The 17,777-nt window shown below is 47.0% G+C and overlaps 1 long non-coding RNA gene across 1 annotated transcript in view; it reads left to right on the top strand.

Moving 5' to 3' along the window:
- The first annotated feature begins 12,163 nt into the window (after positions 1-12,163).
- The window catches only part of LOC141054000 (uncharacterized), a 59,999-nt gene continuing 54,385 nt past the window's right edge, over positions 12,164-17,777 (top strand). Inside the window, exon 1 of the long non-coding RNA XR_012221325.1 lies at positions 12,164-13,761. This is a non-coding gene — a long non-coding RNA (uncharacterized lncRNA). The remainder of the gene's footprint in view (positions 13,762-17,777) is intronic.

The raw sequence follows: 17,777 nt of genomic DNA, 5'->3' as shown, positions 1-17,777 counted from the left end.
CTTCCCGACTCCACATACGACTGTCACGCTCGCGCCTTGGCTGAATGGCGCGAGCCGGGGGTTGTGGCCCCACTGTGCCACAGACCAGACTACCCTGGAAGGGGCGTGACTGCGACAGCTACCTTGGTCTTCACTGGAGCCTCTGATGGTGAGGTCAGGCTTGTGCGGCAGGTAGCTGCCGGGTGCCACTCCAGGGTGGTGTCTGGCTGTGGCTGCTGATCCCACTCGGGAACAGGACACCTGGAGAGGTGCGAGTGACAAGCAGGCTGAGACACTGGGCAAGCAGGCACGGCTTGGTACACTGGCAGGCAGGCACAGCTTGGAGACACGGCTTGGAGACACTGGACACGGCTTGGAGACACTGGGCAAGCAGACACGGCTTGGAGACACAGGGCAAGCAGGAGTGGTATATGAGAGAACCGGTTTGGACCTGTTCACACAGGAGATGCAGGTATGGATATAAGCAGGAAGGTGTGGTATATGAGAGAACAGGTTTGGACCTGTTCACACAGGAGATGTAGGTAGGCAGAGCCGCAGGAGTGCGGAGCAGGCAGAGCCGCAGGAGTGCGGAGCAGGCAGAGCGGCTAGGGAGCCGTGCAGACAGAGCGGCTAGGGAGCCGTGCAGACAGAGCGGCTAGGGAGCCGTGCAGACAGAGCGGCTAGGGAGCCGTGCAGACAGAGCGGCTAGGGAGCCGTGCAGACAGCACAGATAAAGAGGACACAAGGAAAGACACGGCAGGGAAGGAACCACAAACAAGGAGACTGACAGACAGAGGTAAGACTGAGTTCAGACAGAGGCACAGGGACAAAGACTCAAGGGCCAGGATATTCAGCCTCCCGGCAGGCAGACAGGGTACAAAGCAAGACTAGAGAATCCTCCAGAGAAGGAGACAAACAGAACAGGGCCTGGCTAGCTCAGCAGCGGAATACTAACTGAGTATAGACATTGCTCAGGCAATGTTTCAGTGGGAGTGGCGAAACTAAATAGTCAAGGGCTCCAGGTGGTTGGTCAGGGACAGATTACACAGGTGCACCCAGACCGCATAAGAACCAGAGAGTTCAGGCGCTGCCCCCCTATACACACAGTCAGGAAACATGGAGAGCAAGCAGGAAAACAAGAGGCATAGCACATGGAGCTCAGGGCTGGCAACAGACAGATTTCACAGCATGGTTTGAAGGAGAAAGTAAGTTGGTGCGCTGGGGATGGGAGGCCATGCCGTGATGCCAGCAGGGTTGTTACAGTACCCCCCCCCTTTACGGCCCCTCTTCCTCAAGCCTGCCAGAATGACCTGAAGAAGGAGTATGGGACCACACACAGTCCAGGTTGACACGACATCCTTCACGTAGGGTGGAATATGTGTGCCATCAGGAATCCCAGGGTGCCAAGCTTCTTGGTGCCCGATGGAGTCAGCTTCCAACACCAAGGGTATAAGGACTTGGATCTCTTCCTCCAGAGTGGAAGAAAGCAGGGACCTGGAAGCCTCAGACTTGACCCCTACATCAGCCGGCCAACTAGAAACAGCAGACACCCTCACTGAGTCCAACTTCAGCCCAACATGCCAGAAAAATTGGACCTCCTCCTCCCAATTGGTGAGAAACGGAGATACGTAGGCCACTGTTCCAACCTCTTCACCCACCTGCCAAATGGAAGCTGGAGGCATACATACAGAGAGCCACTTCAGCCTGTTACCCTGAAAAAACTGAACCAGATCCTCCTGGTTAGAGGATGAGTGAAGCTCTGTCTTGGGACCTTCACCCCTAGGCCACAGGGGAGCTGAAGGCATACACTCTGGATCCATCTTCAGCCCTTTATCCTGGGGAAGACAATCAAGAGGCAGGGGTGCTTTTGGGAGCAGAACACTGGTATAGTCGCTGGGGATGTGTGAGGAGACTGAGACCGCCTCCCCCTCTTCAGAGGCACCCTCACACCTTGACTCGGCGACTAGCAAACCAGGCGAAGAAGACGACCTTGACTGAATGCGACGCAAGGGAACCAGACACCTCTTGTCACTTGATTGTTTCAAGCGCGGTGCCCTGCTAGGTTTCCAGACATAAATGGGTGCTAGAATCTCTGGATCACAATGACCCATGGGCATACCAGTCAGCAGGTGGAAGATGAACTTCTTCGTGTATAAAGCTCCGACCTGGAGCTGTAGTTGTCCTTGCAGGACTAGACTATTCTCAAAGAGGGCTCGGCCACCTTTAGACGATGCCCACGCCGGGTTCTGGAGTTGAAGAATGGAGACCACACACCGACTCTGTGTGGCTGGTGGCTCGAACACCCCAAAGCTCCCAGAAGGCAACGAAACAGTCATAGGCTTTAATGGAGAGGGAGGACTCTCACCAGGGGCAGCCTCTCCTACTGGCCCAGGGTTCTGGAGTACGAGCTTCACAGGGCAGAGGCTAGATTCCGGCTGCAACTTGGCCCGCTTCTTCTTCTTAGACCTCTTGGATCTTGCATGGGTGGCCGCATCGGCAGACTGTGGAACGGGTGATGGCTGGACAGTCATAGGAGGTTGAGACGATTCACCCACAGGTTCCTCTTGTCTCTGGAAGCTTGGAGGGGAAGACTTTTCAAGAGCAGCTGGACGAGGCATGTCGAACACTTTACGGAAGGCCACCAGGAAGGCCCCCAGGCTCATGACGACAGGATCCCCTGCTTCCCAAAGGGGACAGATCCACATCAAGGCATCACCAGCTAGGTAGGACATGATGTATCCCACCTTGACCCGATCAGAGGGGAAACAAGCTGCATTCTGCAGGATGTAGTGCAGGCATCTCTTCAGGAACCCTTGGCACTCTTTAGGGTCCCCATAGAACCTAGGCGGGTCTGCTGGGTTGTGCTCTTCATAGGCCAGGAGCTGATTGTAGAGAGCATTGGAGATGATGATTGGTTCAGAGGTCTCCACGATCGGTACCACGCAGGACGGAACAAATTCCTCTGGTTGCTCATACTGGCAGGGAGAAAGTTCATCATGCTCCGCAAGCGGAAAGACATGGGACTCAGCGGGGACCATGGCCTGAGCAAACTGTCACGCTCGCGCCTTGGCTGAATGGCGCGAGCCGGGGGTTGTGGCCCCACTGTGCCACAGACCAGACTACCCTGGAAGGGGCGTGACTGCGACAGCTACCTTAGTCTTCACTGGAGCCTCTGATGGTGAGGTCAGACTTGTGCGGCAGGTAGCTGCCGGGTGCCACTCCAGGGTGGTGTCTGGCTGTGGCTGCTGATCCCACTCGGGAACAGGACACCTGGAGAGGTGAGAGTGACAAGCAGGCTGAGACACTGGGCAAGCAGGCACGGCTTGGTACACTGGCAGGCAGGCACAGCTTGGAGACACGGCTTGGAGACACTGGGCAAACGGACACGGCTTGGAGACACTGGGCAAGCGGGCACGGCTTGGAGACACTGGACACGGCTTGGAGACACTGGGCAAGCGGACACGGCTTGGAGACACAGGGCAAGCAGGAGTGGTATATGAGAGAACCGGTTTGGACCTGTTCACACAGGAGATGCAGGTATGGATATAAGCAGGAAGGTGTGGTATATGAGAGAACAGGTTTGGACCTGTTCACACAGGAGATGTAGGTAGGCAGAGCCGCAGGAGTGCGGAGCAGGCAGAGCCGCAGGAGTGCGGAGCAGGCAGAGCCGCAGGAGTGCGGAGCAGGCAGAGCGGCTAGGGAGCCGTGCAGACAGAGCGGCTAGGGAGCCGTGCAGACAGAGCGGCTAGGGAGCCGTGCAGACAAAGCGGCTAGGGAGCCGTGCAGACAGAGCGGCTAGGGAGCCGTGCAGACAGAGCGGCTAGGGAGCCGTGCAGACAGCACAGATAAAGAGGACACAAGGAAAGACACGGCAGGGAAGGAACCACAAACAAGGAGACTGACAGACAGAGGTAAGACTGAGTTCAGACAGAGGCACAGGGATAAAGACTCAAGGGCCAGGATATTCAGCCTCCCGGCAGGCAGACAGGGTACAAAGCAAGACTAGAGAATCCTCCAGAGAAGGAGACAAACAGAACAGGGCCTGGCTAGCTCAGCAGCGGAATACTAACTGAGTATAGACATTGCTCAGGCAATGTTTCAGTGGGAGTGGCGAAACTAAATAGTCAAGGGCTCCAGGTGGTTGGTCAGGGACAGATTACACAGGTGCACCCAGACCGCATAAGAACCAGAGAGTTCAGGCGCCGCCCCCCTATACACACAGTCAGGAAACATGGAGAGCAAGCAGGAAAACAAGAGGCATAGCACATGGAGCTCAGGGCTGGCAACAGACAGATTTCACAGCATGGTTTGAAGGAGAAAGTAAGTTGGTGCGCTGGGGATGGGAGGCCATGCCGTGATGCCAGCAGGGTTGTTACAACGGCAATCAGACTAGCTCCCTGGATCAACGCAATATTAAGGAGACTAGTGTATATACCCTGTAATATTATACTTTTCAAGAAAGGCATCCAGTCCCTTCTTAAATTTTAGTAGTGAATCACTCATTACAACATCATATGGCAGAGAGTTCCATAGTCTCACTGCTCTTACAGTAAAGAATCCGCGTCTGTGAGTATGCTTAAACCTTCTTTCCTCCAGACGTAGAGGATGCCCCCTTGTCCCCGTCACAGGTCTAAGAGTAAAAAGATCATTAAAAAGGTCTTTGTATTGTCCCCACATATATTTATACATTGTAATAAGATCACCCCTAAGCCTTCGATTCTCCAAACTAAATAACCCCAAGTGTAATAACCTGTCTTGGTATTGCAGACCCCCTAGTTCCCTAATAACCTTGGTCGCTCTTCTCTGCACCCGCTCCAGTTCAGCTATGTCTTTCTTATACACCGGAGACCAGAACTGTACACAGTATTCTAAGTGTGGTCGCACTAGTGACTTATATAGAGGTAAAATTATGTTCTCCTCATGAGCATCTATGCCTCTTTTAATGCATCCCATTATTTTATTTGCCTTTGCAGCAGCTGCTTGACTCTGGCCACTAAATGTGAGTTTGTCGTCCACCCATACACCCAGGTCTTTTTCAGTGACTGTTTTGCCCAGTGTTTTACAATTAAGCACATAATTATACAACTTGTTCGTTCTACCCAAGTGCATGACCTTACATTTATCCCCATTAAAGCTCATTTGCCATTTATCAGCCCAAGCTTCTAGTTTACATAAATCCTCCTGTAATATAAAATTGTCCTCCTCTGTATTAATTACCCTGCAGAGTTTAGTGTCATCTGCAAATATTGAAATTCTACTCTCTATGCCCCCTACAAGGTCATTAATAAATATGTTAAAAAGAAGCGGGCCCAAAACTGACCCCTGTGGTACCCCACTGCTAACCGTGACCCAGTCCGAGTGTGCTCCATTAATAACCACCCTTTGTTTCCTATCCCTGAGCCAGCTCTTAACCCACCTACACATATTTTCCCCTATCCCCATTGTTCTCATTTTATGTATCAACCTTTTGTGTGGCACCGTATCAAAAGCTTTTGAAAAGTCCATGTACACCACGTCCACTGCATTCCCTTGGTCCAGTCCGGAACTTACCTCTTCATAAAAGCTTATCAGATTAGTCTGACAGGAACGGTCTCTTGTAAACCCATGTTGATATTGGGTCATAAGGTTATTCTCCAGATACTCCAGTATAGTATCTCTTAGAAAACCCTCCAGGATTTTACCCACAGTTGAGGTTAAACTTACTGGCCTATAATTTCCAAGTTGTTTTTGTCCCCTTTTTGAATATTGGCACCACATTTGCTATACGCCAGTCCTGTGGTACAGACCCTGTTGTTATGGAATCTTTAAAGATTAAAAATAGTGGTCTATCTATGACTGTGCTTAATTCCTGCAGTACTCGGGGGTGTATCCCATCCGGGCCCGGGGATTTGTCAATTTTAGTGATTTGTAGACGCCGCCGTACTTCCTGCTGGGTTAAGCAGGTGACATTTAATGGAGAATTTTTATCCCTGATCATGTTATCCGTCATGGGATTTTCCTGTGTAAATACTGTTGAAAAAAAGTCATTTAGCATATTGGCTTTTTCCTCATCCTCATCCACCATTTCACCCAGACTATTTTTAAGGGGACCAACACTGTCATTTTTTAGCTTCTTACTATTTATGTAGTTAAAGAAGATTTAGGGATTATTTTTACTTTCTCTGGCAATGAGTCTCTCTGTCTCAATCTTTGCTGTCTTGATTTGCTTTTTACAGAATTTATTTAATCTTCTGTATTTAGTTAATGCCTCATCACTACCTACTTGCTTTAATTCTCTAAATGCTTTATTTTTATCTCTTATTGCGCCCCTTACAGCTCTATTTAGCCACAGTGGTCTCCTCCTATTTCTCGCATGTTTATTCCCATACGGTATATATTGTGCACAGGTCCTATTCAGGATGCTAATAAACGTCTCCCATTTTCTTTGTGTATTTTTATGTCTCAGGATATTGTCCCAGTTAATTGCACCAAGATCATCTCTCATCCGTTGGAAATTTGCCTTCCTGAAGTTTAGTGTCCTTGTAACCCCTCTACTACACATCTTATTAAAGGATACATGAAAACTTATTAATTTGTGATCACTATTACCCAAGTGACCCTCAACCCTTACATTTGATATGCGGTCTGGCCTGTTGGTTAATATAGTAACGGGTAAGGCGGGAGTAAACTAGGCGTTCCAAAAGTTTAGAGATGAAGGGGAGATTGGAGACTGGTCTGTAGTTGTTTGTGCAGGATGGGTCGAGAGCAGGTTTCTTTAGTAATGGAGTAACAATGGCGTGTTTGAAGGAGGATGGGAAAATGCCCGAGGAGAGGGAGAGATTAAAGATTGTAGTTAGGTGGGCTGTGACGACTGGAGAGAGAGACTGGAGGAGATGTGAGGGCATGGGGTCGGTAGTGCATGTAGTCGGAAGAGAAGAAGAGAGGAGTCTGGAGACTTCTTCTTCTGTGATGGGATCAAATGTGGAAAGTGAGCCAGGGGAGATGCAGGAAGGGATGGGAGTCACAGCACTTGGTGGTTGGGAGCAGATTTCTTGACGGATATTATCTATTTTTTCTGTAAAGTGGGAGGCCAGGTCATCAGCACAAATGTCTGTGATAGGGGCTTGTGCTTTTGGCCTGAGGAGGGAGTGAAAAGTGTCAAAAAGTTTCTTGGGGTTGTTGGCTAGTGAGGAGATCAGGGTGGTGAAGTAGGTCTGTTTGCCAAGGTGAAGGGCAGCGTTATAGGTTCTTAACATAAATTTGAAGTGGATGAAGTCTTCTGGTGTGCGGGTTTTTCTCCATAGGCGTTCAGCACTCCTGGAGCATCGCTGGAGAAGTTGAGTTTGCGATGTGAGCTGTTTTACTCTGTGTTTGGAGGTTCTGAGGGTGAGAGGAGCTACTTGGTCAAGGGTGCTTCTAAGAGTGTCATTGTAGTGATGAACAGCCAGATTAGGACAAGAAAGAGAGGAGATTGGGGACAGTGATGAGTGTAGGGAATCTGAAAGTGTCTGAGGGTTAATGGCTTGTAGATTTCTGAATGTGTGATAGGTAGGAGTGTGCTGGGGTGGATGAGGATTTGTGAGCATGAAGGAGAATGTTGTGGTCAGAGAGTGGAAGCCGTGAGTTATTTAGGTGGGAGATTGAACAGAACCGGCAGAAGACCAGATCAAGGGTGTTACCGTCCTTATGTGTTTCAGAGATTGAATGCTGTGAGAGGCCTAGAGAGGTGGTTAGTGATAGAAGCTGGGATGCAGATGTGGACGTAGGGCTGTTAATGGGGATGTTGAAGTCTCCCAGGATGAGGGTTGGTAGTTCTGAGGACATGAAGTGCGGCAGCCAGGCTGAAAAGTGGTCAAGGAAGTGGGTGGGTGAGCCTGGGGGCCGGTATATGACCGCTACCCTGAGGGAGAGGGGACAGAAGAGCCTGATGGTGTGGACCTCAAAAGAAGGGAATAAGAGTGATGGAACTGGGGGGATGACCTGGAAAGTGCATTGTGGGGACAGGAGTATGCCAACTCCACCACCATGTCTGTTTGTGGGTCTCGGGGAGTGAGAGAATTGTAAGCCACCGTAGGAAATGGCAGCAGGAGAGACAGTGTCAGAATGCTGAATCCAGGTTTCAGTGAGGGCCAACAGATTAAGAGAGTTGTTCAGAAAGTAGTTGTGTAGGAAAGGAAGCTTGTTACAAGCAGACCGTGGATTCCAGAGGGCACAATTAAAAGATGTAGGTGAGGGAGAGCAAGTAATGTTAATAAGATTATTATGGTTTCGATATGAGGTAGGGTAGGGGTTGAGGATGGGGGATGGTGGACCAGGGTTGGGGGAGATGTCCCCTGAAATCAGTAGGAGTAGGAAGATAAAGAGCAGATAGTTGTTGGAATTGTAAGTGGTTTTTTTCTGTGATGTGTTTGGGCAAGATGGGCTGAGGTTTCTCAGGATGGTGAGGAGTGCGTGGGAGCTGTACATGGGAAAGGGAAGTATAGAGGGGCTGATGTGTATGAGTCATGATGGAGGGGGGATGGGGTGGTGAATGTGGATGGCAAGGGAACACAGGAGAATAAAAATAAAGCACATGGTTAAAGGGGAGAGCAAAGTGTGGGTTACCTGACTCCTGCCCTGACTAACTGCCATGTATAACTGCCGTTTTGCTGGATGCTTAGCTTCTGTGATGCCATGTATAACTGCCGTTTTGCTGGATGCTTAGCTTCTGTGATGCTTTGCTTATGGGATGCTTGCGTGCTGTACCCCACACTGCGTGCTTCCCCTTAGCAACTACTACATATATAGGCCACACTACAGGGTCAGGAGAGAGGGATTGTGGGAGCTGGTTGGGTATAATTTGGCAGCTGGGGCCAGCACACCAGGGGATGGTTAGATGATCAAAGGCGCTAGACCAAGATGTGTCAATATGCTATAGCACCTTCCACCTGATAAGATCTAGAAAGGCCCCAGTCACGGATCTAAAGCAGTAAGTATTACATACAGTGCAACAAATGAATTATACCGAAGCTTTAGCAAGCACATTAAAATATGCAGCAAAATGGTAAAGCAGCAGAAGTATGGCGTTGTACCATTTGGATATATAGCAGCAGAGAATAGAGGCAGCAGAGGTGGGAAGTTGTATCATTCAGGCTGCTTGCTAGCAGTGAATGGAGTAAATACATGCAGGGTGGCTCAGTTGATTACCTGTGTGAAGAGAGATGAATGTTAATTCCATGCCATGTATAACTGCCGTTTTGCTGGATGCTTTGCTTCTGTGATGCTTTGCTTATGGGATGCTTGCTTGCTGTACCCCCACACTGCGTGCTTCCCCTTAGCAACTACTACATATATAGGCCACACTACAGGGTCAGGAGAGAGGGATTGTGGGAGCTGGTTGGGTATAATTTGGCAGCTGGGGCCAGCACACCAGGGGATGGTTAGATGATCAAAGGCACTAGACCAAGATGTGTCAATATGCTATAGCACCTTCCACCTGATAAGATCTAGAAAGGCCCCAGTCACGGATCTAAAGCAGTAAGTATTACATACAGTGCAACAAATGAATTATACCGAAGCTTTAGCAAGCACATTAAAATATGCAGCAAAATGGTAAAGCAGCAGAAGTATGGAGTTGTACCATTTGGATATATAGCAGCAGAGAATAGAGGCAGCAGAGGTGGGAAGTTGTATCATTCAGGCTGCTTGCTAGCAGTGAATGGAGTAAATACATGCAGGGTGGCTCAGTTGATTACCTGTGTGAAGAGAGATGAATGTTAATTCCATGCCATGTATAACTGCCGTTTTGCTGGATGCTTAGCTTCTGTGATGCTTTGCTTATGGGATGCTTGCATGCTGTACCCCACACTGCGTGCTTCCCCTTAGCAACTACTTAGGACCAATATAATCTGGTGCATGGGTCTGTGGTGTTTTTCAACTTTTGTGGTCAGTGCACTGGAGGAGCCTGGGTATTTTACTTACCTTATCCTTAGGATATATTGGCAAGTTTTTACTCTGCCCAACATGTTTAAGGCTAAGTGCACACGTACTTTTTTGCCCTGTGGATTTTTCCGTGCAGAATTGAAGAAATCCACAAGTGAAATGACCTGCATTTTTCCTGCGGATTTCTTCCTTTTTTATTGTGGTTTTCTTGCGTTTTTTGTGCGGTTTTCCCCTACGGATTTCCCCCTGCAGATTTGGAGAATGGAGCAGGGGGAAAACTGCACAAAAGAAGTGACATGCTGCATATTTTGTACCACAAGAAAACCGCGCCGGAAAATCCGCAGCGTCTGCACAGCTGTTTTTTTTTTCAATTGATTTACATGTTACTGTACATCACAATGCGGATATGCAGCGTTTCTGCACGGTAAATTCCGCTGCAGATCCGCTGGAAATCTGCATCGTGTCCACATGGCCTTAATGTGGAAACAGGATGTCCATGTTACGATCCAGGGTACTTAAGTCACTTTATGATGCTCATCTACTCTTGCTAATTGTGTCTGCTCACACCTACTCTATATATTTTCTTTTTGCATATTTATGAAAAAACTCTCTTTTTTTGTAATAAATAAATGTTACTATTTTTCTATACTAGCATAGACTCTGTTTCTCCTCCTTTTTCTCATTACAATTTGAGTCGCCGCTTTGATGCATCTTCTGCCTAAAAGGGTGTTATTTGCACCATCATTGGATAGCCAATAATGATTTGGAGATTTGTTGTATTATCCACAATTTGCATAGTTTTAGGCGCTCCCTCAAAACACATTTGTTCAGAGCGGCCTATCACGTTCCCTAATCACAGTCATTCTAGGTGTAAGTGTGTGTGTGTAACCCATTCACTATCTCCATCCATCCCTCACTCCTTCAAGACGGCTGGACCATCATTGTATATACACACTTGTACTCTGTATCTCCCCCACCTCATTGTAGAGTGTAAGCTCTCACCAGCAGGGTCGTCTTATTTTGCTTTAATTATTGTATTGTTAATGTTGTTACTTACTACTTGTGTTTTGAAATTTTTAAACTGTAAAGCGCTGCGGAATATGTTGGCGCTATATAAATAAAGATTATTATTATATTTCCATTAAAAGATGACAAACCTTAGTAAGGGTTTTTTTGTGGATTGAGTTGAAGGTTTTATCGGGACAGTTTACATTACATTTTGGATCACCTTTATCCTGCGCTCTACGCTGAACACTTACTTTTGGGTTTCTATCAAAATCACTGAGTGACGTGATTCAGATGAAACTCCAGAGGGATTTATTCACTATAATTCAGCAGCAGATTACTCTGGACTCCGTATCGCCAAAGTTCAGCCGTGTCCTTCTTTTCAGAGGTGCACAAAACTGGCCGACCGTGATTTTTTACACACTTAAAAAACCAGACACTGCCAGATCACAGGTCAAACTACGTCCACAGTGTTTCCATCTGCCTCATTATAGGGAATCTTCCACCAAAGATTTACACAAAAACTCCGATGTAAGCGCTCAGCATAGAGCACAGGATAAATGTGTGCCGAGTCTTACTACATGTAAGGATTCCGGACTTTCCTTTGTGCCTGTTTGCCCTCATCCAAGTTGGAGTCTTGTATCTCGCCCTGTCATGGAACTTCCTGTCTGTCCTGTTATTTAAGTCCTGGTCGTGTGTTCCTCCTTGCCTGAGTATTTTGGGCTGTTGGTTCCAGAGCTCCTGCCCGTTGTGCTGGTGAACTCCCTGCTACTTCTGCTGGGTAATTGGTGGTCTGCCTCGCCTCATTCAGCTGCCTTCCATTTTCTGTGTGCTCCTGGATCCTGATCGGGGTTGCCTATTGATCGGAATACTTGGGTGCTGCCCCTCGCCTCAGAAGCTGCTGCGCTCAGTAAGAAGTGCAACTTCATATCTTCTGGACTACGTCTGTTGGGCTGTGGTGCGGGACTTGAGTGGGACTTGTCAGCCCTTCAAGGTACCTTTAGAGACATTCCCCTGTCTATGCTTCTTCTATGTATTGTTGGACTCCCACAAGCAAGTGCCGTACGGACGTGTGATCAAGATATTGGTGGGAGACTCCCTTGTTTAAGTACTGTGTGCATTGAACGACCCCCTTGCTGGATAACCACGTTTAAGTACTGTATGCATACCCACTGATATCTTTAATGGTCTTCCTTGTTTAGGTGTCTTGCGCACTCCTGCATCATATCTTTGCTGGACTGGTTCGTACTAGCAGTCGCGTCCCGCTATCCAGCTTGCTGTGATTTACTATATTGTGCTGAGCACCTCGTTTCGACTGCAGGAATATCTGTTAGTTCTGTTTACATTCCTGTTTTCTTTAAATACATCTTTTTGCTGCAGCTTTGTTCTCAGACTGATTTTATCCCACGCTATCAGATTCCTTAGCACCTACATAATTGTTACAGGATACTCAGGCCAATTAGGAATCTGCTGGGATAATGTCGACTGGGGCAAAGTTGGATCATTTGTTTTCTATGATCAACTCCTTACAAGGGGACGTAGTAGCTCTGAAAAAAAGGTGGCTATCTGGGAGGCCCATTTCAGGCAGGCGCTGCAGGATTTAAGTAATCAATAACAGCATGGGCGCCTCCACCCCTGGGGCAGCTACTGCCAACTAGTCCTCCCAAGTTACCGCCGATTAGATTTAATGGTGAACGCTACAAATTTTGTGGGTTGATAAATCAATGCATTTTGTATTTTGATGTACCCGCTGCCCATTTGTCTTGTGTATAATCATGTTACTTATCTCCCAAGCTCTCGCGTGGGTGAATCCGCTGATTGAGACTCGTGACCCTCACTTGAATAACCTTGATGATTTTCTTGCTGCAATGTCTATGATGTTTGATGATCCAAATCGTCGCACTACAGCTGAAACTGCATTGTTGTCATTACGTCAGGGTAAGCGCTCTGTTGTTGAATACGCCACTGAATATAGACGGTTGGCGGTGGATAGGGTTTGGGAGTTTATGCTCAATTACCCATTTTTAAGAGGGGACTTTCTAGTAAGATTAAGGACAAATTAGCCCATGCAGATTCTCCTCAGGAGTTGGAGGCGTTCATACAGCACTGCGTCCGCATTGACATATGTATTACTGAACGTAGACAGGAGGAATTTGCAGCCTTTAGCCGTGTCTCTAACTCTCCCCTTCCATCTAAAGAACTTGCAGGCAAAGACTCTTGGGAAGCAGAACCAGTCCCTATGCAAGTGGATGCTTTACAGCGGCGTGAGAGAGTAACGAGCGCACAGAGCATCACTTTCGTGAGAGTTTATGTTTTTACTGCAGTCAGTCTGACCATTTCCTTATAAACTGTCCTAAGCGGCCTCGCAAGGTACTAGCCGCTGTAGGGGAACATAATAATCAGGATGAATCTGTTACTTCTGAGTCCAGCTTTTCTGTGAATGCTGTGTTTCATTCCCTAGCAATGACTGCTGCTCCCAAGACACGGAAGGATAAGGATGCACATTGTTCCCTCCTCATTAAGATCTTATTGTCGGGCCAATGGATCTCATGGGTGGCTATGGGGGATTCTAGAGTGGGGGGTAACTTTATAGACGTCACTTTTGTCAAGGAACATGGCAGATTCCACAGAGAACCACCCCAGTAGGCATGGAAATGGTGGATGGTTCTCCCCTAGTTTCTAGACCGGTGGATCAGGAGACGGCACCCCTGGAGATTTACATGGAGCCCAATCGTCGAAAAGTGCTTTCTTTTATGCTAATTTCTTCACCACATTTTCCTTTAATTCTAGGAATTCCCTGGCTTCAGGCACAGAACCCAATCATCAACTGGGAGACCAAGGAGATCACCTTTCCACAAAAGAATACACCAGTAACAGGTCAGGTAAATTCTCGGGATGCGGAATGTATCACTGGAGTATCAATGTTACCACCCATTTACAACGAATTTTCTGATGTCTGTGGCAAGAAAATGGCAGATCAGCTTCCTCCTCTTAGACCCTATGTCTGTCCTACCAAGCTCCTTCCGGGGGCGGCTATTCCATTTAAAAATGTTTACCCACTAGCAGCTCTCACAAGCCTTGAAAGAACACATTCATGAGAATCTGGCTAAGGGTTTCATTCACCCCTCATCACCGGCAGGAGCACCCATCTTTTTTGGAAAAAAGAAGGAACTCTTAGACCCTGTATTGACTACCGGGAGCTCAACAAGGTAACCATTTGGAACCATTATCCTTTATCGTTAATCCCCGAATTGCTGGAGTACGACACGCCAACATTTTTTCTAAGTTGGATCTTCGAGGAGCTTATAACCTAGCTCGGATCCGCTCTGGGGATGAGTGGAAGATGGCATTTAGATGTTGTTATGGGCACTTTGATTACCTTGTGATGCCTTTTGGACTCTGCAACGCTTCGGCAACCTTTCAACATTTGGCTAATGACGTCTTTAGAGATTTGCTAGATCATTTTGTGGTAATCTATCTGGATGATATGGGCATAGCCACATGCGCAAAGTGAGCATTTCACTGCAATCCTATGGGTGCTGAATCGCCGCGATTCCGCACAAAGAATGAAGATGCTGCGTATTTTTCCGCTATGTGATTCCGCAGCTGAAAAATCCGCAGCATTAGCACATCGATGCGGAATCCCATAGGATTGCATGGGGTGCATTTTCGTAGTGTTTGTGCGGCATTTCCGCAGCGGAAAAACGCTGCGAAAATGCTAAACAAACGCAACGTGTGCACACAGCCTAACACTACGTTCTTTGGGAAGCAGAATTAACAAATCAACAGCAGGTGAAGAATTGGTTTTATTTATTATTTATTTTTTATGCCTTTCCTCGTGTGGTATAAGTCATTAGACTACTTTATTCTTCAGGTCGGTGCGCTTACAGCAATACCAGATTTAGACTTTTTGTATGTTTGGCTGCTGTCACACTAAAAGATACTTATTTTGCAAAACAAGTTTTTGCATCACAACATTTTGAGAGCTATAATTTTTCTATATTTCTGCTGACAAAGTCATGTGAGGGCTTGTGTTTTGCAAGATGAGTTGACGTTTTTATTGTTACCATTTTCGGGCAAATTACATTTTTGACCACTTTCTATTCTGATTTTTGTTAGGCGGGATGTACAAAAAATAGGTATACAGGAATTGTTTTTTTGTCAGTACGATTACAGCGATACCACATTTATATATTGTTTTATGTCTTGCCGCTTTTACACAATATAAATTATTTTATAGAAAATTGTGGGTAAACAACTTTGTTTTAAGCATGTGATGCTTATTCAAACTCACCTGTGGAAAGTGACAGGTGAGGGCAATATGAAAATTACACTTGAAAGCAGCTAAAAAGGGGAAAAATTGACTCAATCTTTGCATTGTGTGTCTGTGTGTGCCACACTAAGCATGGAGAATAGTAAGAGAAGAACTGTCTGAGGACTTGAGAATCAAAATTGTTGAACAATATCAACAATCTCAAGGTTACACATCCATCTGCAGAGATCTTCATGTTCCTTTGTCCACAGTGAGTAACATAATCAAGAGGTTTACAACCCATGGCACTGTAGCTAATCTCCCTGCACGTGGATGGCAGAGAGAGATTGATGAAAGGTTTTAACGCAGTAAATGGCCTGGATGGTGGAAAACCTCCAATCAAGGTCCAAAGTAGTTCAAGCTTTCCTGCAGGCTCAAGGTCTCAATGTGCACATGTGCCGCCTCCGGTGACCATTTTCCCGAAGCCCACATCAAGTTAGATTTGGAAACAAAATGGGGGCCATATAGGGGAGGGGGGTGGATTGCATTAAAGGGATTTTCCAGGGTTGACACAAAAGTCTACAGTCATGTCTACAGTCATTCTATAGTCTCTAGTCTGCTGAATTGTGACGGCGTGCAGTGTGCATGATTAGAGATGAGCGACTTTGCCTTTTTTCGGGTCGAGTCGGGTTTCATGAAACCCGACTTTCTAAAAAGTCGGGTCGAACGAAATTGGCCAACTATAGGGAAAAGTCGGGGTCCGACTGAAACACGAAACCCAATGCAAGTCAATGGGGAAGCAAAGTCGGCAGGGAGTGGAGGACAGGAAACACACCTACAGTGCCCATTTCATTGCTAACGACACCAATTCTTATTACTTAAGCTTGGCAACCTTAATTTACTTTATAATAATAGTATACGCATTGAAAACTGGGAGTTATTTGGCTAAAGTTGTGGGGGGGGTAGGGCTGGCGCCAGGTTTTCGTGTGCCCTGGGCCAAAGAATGTCAGTGCGCCCTTTTAACACATACCACAATTCATAATGCTCCGATACGGCACAGAAATATAGGTATAGTACAATGAAAAATACTTCACTGCTTACATGACATGACTGATATCTATTTTAAATTCTACAATAGCTCAAAAAATGGGCAGTATATTACTCCATACAGTATTATGAGCACCGCATAGTGCGCTATACAGCGTAATGAGGCCCATATATTTCTCCATACAGAATAATTGGTCCCATATAATGTTCCATACAGTATATAATGAGCTCCACATAATGCTACAGTATATGTTGGTCCCCATGGATGATGCTCCACTGTCTTATGGGCCCAAATAATGCTCCAGAGTCCATATATAATGGGCTCCATTTCTAATGCTCCAGTGTATAATGGGCCCTGCAAATGCTGCTTCAGTGTCTGATGTCCCCCATTTGGAATGCTCCAGTATATGATGGGCCAAATGGATGATGCTCCAGTGTGTTATGGGCCCAAATTATGCTCCATATATAATGGGCCCCATTTCTAATCATCCAGTGTATAATGGGCCCCGTAAATGCTGCTCCAGTGTCTGATGTCCCTCATTTGGAATGCTCCAGTATATGATGGGCCAAATGGATGATGCTCCAGTGTATGATGGGCCCCATATATCATTCTTCAGTGTATATTGCTCCCCAAAAAATGCTCCCAACATTTTAAAAAATTAAATACCTCTCCTCGCTGGGCACTGCTCTACTCTGGACTTCTCAGCATTGCCATTTTAAAGCTCTCTGCACTTGTACTGTTTCGGTAGAGGGCATACAGACGTGATGTCATCGCACTCTGTAACCTGAATGTCACTATCAGGAAAGGTGGAAGACGTCACGGCGGTGGAGCAGGGAGAGGTAAGTATTGCAAGTGCTGTGGCCCTGAGCAAACAGGGGGGACCCACTCGTGAGCGCCGGTACCTCATAGTACGCCAGTGTGTTATGAATGAGTCACCGGAGGAGGAAAAAACAAAAATGCAAGCTAAGTCCAGAAAACTGGAGAGGTTGGTAGCTAGCGGATTGCAGACCCCTGATCCTATTCACAACAACTAACAGTAGCCGTGGGGAATTCCTACGGTGGTCCTAGACCCCTCGTCACAGCCGGAGAACTAAATAAGCCTAAAGAAAGAAATGGGAAATCTATACTGCCCCAGAGCAGACCCCAAAGCAATAGACAGCCCCCAAAATGTATTGACGGTGAAAACAGATGAAAACACAAACACAGACAGAAAGACAGGCTGAGCAAACGATGGGGCCCAACTAACTAGATAGGACAGGACAGAAAAGATTCTGGCTGCAATCCGCAAAAACCCCACCAAAAATGTCCCAACCGTCTGATAAGAAAAAAGACCCTGAAGTCGCTAGACTTCAAAATCACTATATCAGCACTCAGGTATATTCTGAAAACAGAGCAAAGAGATCAACTGATCAGAGACAAAAATGGAATTCAGCCAGTCCCAGCAAGGGCTGGCTGAACACAAACACTAAGTAAACCAGACAAAATCTCATGGAATAATAGCAGAGCAAAAACTTAGCTTTCGTAGACAGGAACTATACTGGATGCAAGAGCTCAGAGCAGAAAGGATCACCAGCAACCCTGCAGGGCGTCGGC

The sequence above is a fragment of the Dendrobates tinctorius genome, unplaced genomic scaffold, assembly GCF_039654945.1.
Source record: "Dendrobates tinctorius isolate UK_male_01 unplaced genomic scaffold, ASM3965494v1 ptg000173l, whole genome shotgun sequence".
NCBI lineage: Eukaryota > Metazoa > Chordata > Amphibia > Anura > Dendrobatidae > Dendrobates > Dendrobates tinctorius.
The sequence above is the reverse complement of the archived record's forward strand: the minus strand, read 5'-3'. Positions and strand labels throughout refer to the sequence as shown.